Genomic DNA, 947 nt, shown 5'->3' on the forward strand with positions numbered 1-947 from the left:
CTGTGTCAACTGGAGGACATACCTCTCAGAATTCCAGCTTTCTAAAATCATAGCAAAGGAAAAAAGACCCATAAATTTTAGTGATTCTAGAAACTTTTCTGGGAATCTTACCTAGAAAGCCAGCATAAAGCCTGCTCCTTCACTTGTCCCACTAAATGTATATACCATTACAATTGCTTTAGGATTAGAGTGGATCTATTGGCTTTAGCTGAAACGGGAACAGAAAACAGTCTTCTGAAGATGAATGCAAAGATCAGAACTTGTCCAAAAGTGTGCCAAGGGTTCCAGAAGTTGTAGTAATGAAGACAGTAAGGTGAATATAGAGGGATTAAATATTGATGGCTCAAATGGGAGGGATTAGAACCAGAACTAGGAAACATAAAAACATTTGTATAAGAGAAATGCAATTACCAAACAGTGGAGAAAAGAGAGATTATTTATCAAGTAGTGCTGGGATACTAGGAAAAAGCCCCATTCCACATCTAAAAAATTCACTTCTAGAGAGATCTTAAAAAAAGTTCTTGTGCTTTCCCATTTATTTGCTGGTATAGTCTCACAATGATATGACCAGTTATACTCATGGGAAAAAATAATATCGGGCCATTGTAAATTGGCATCAAGTAACTATTTTCATCTCTTCTGCATGGACTATATATATTTATATATTATATATAAGTACATATTACATCTATATATATTTATATATAAATATACATAATATATGTAATGTAAAATATATTACATATATTTGTATATATAAATATATATTACATGTAATTTTTGTATATTATATGCATATATTACATCTATAAATATATATTACATATATAAATATATGTATATATTTTTATATATATATATATATATTTTTTAAGAGACAGCATCTGGCTTTGTTGCCCAGACTGGAGTGCAGTAGCAAAGTCACGGCTCACTGCAGCCTCTACCTC

The 947-nt window shown here is 31.3% G+C and overlaps 1 non-coding gene across 1 annotated transcript; it reads left to right on the plus strand.

Annotated features, from left to right (window-relative positions):
- Positions 1-527: 527 nt before the first annotated feature.
- LOC123571490 (small nucleolar RNA SNORA20) lies at positions 528-658 on the plus strand. Its single transcript, XR_006695646.2, has one exon. It is a non-coding gene; the product is annotated as a small nucleolar RNA SNORA20 (small nucleolar RNA).
- The last annotated feature ends 289 nt before the right edge of the window (positions 659-947 follow it).

The sequence above is a fragment of the Macaca fascicularis genome, chromosome X (assembly GCF_037993035.2).
Source record: "Macaca fascicularis isolate 582-1 chromosome X, T2T-MFA8v1.1".
Lineage (NCBI taxonomy): Eukaryota > Metazoa > Chordata > Mammalia > Primates > Cercopithecidae > Macaca > Macaca fascicularis.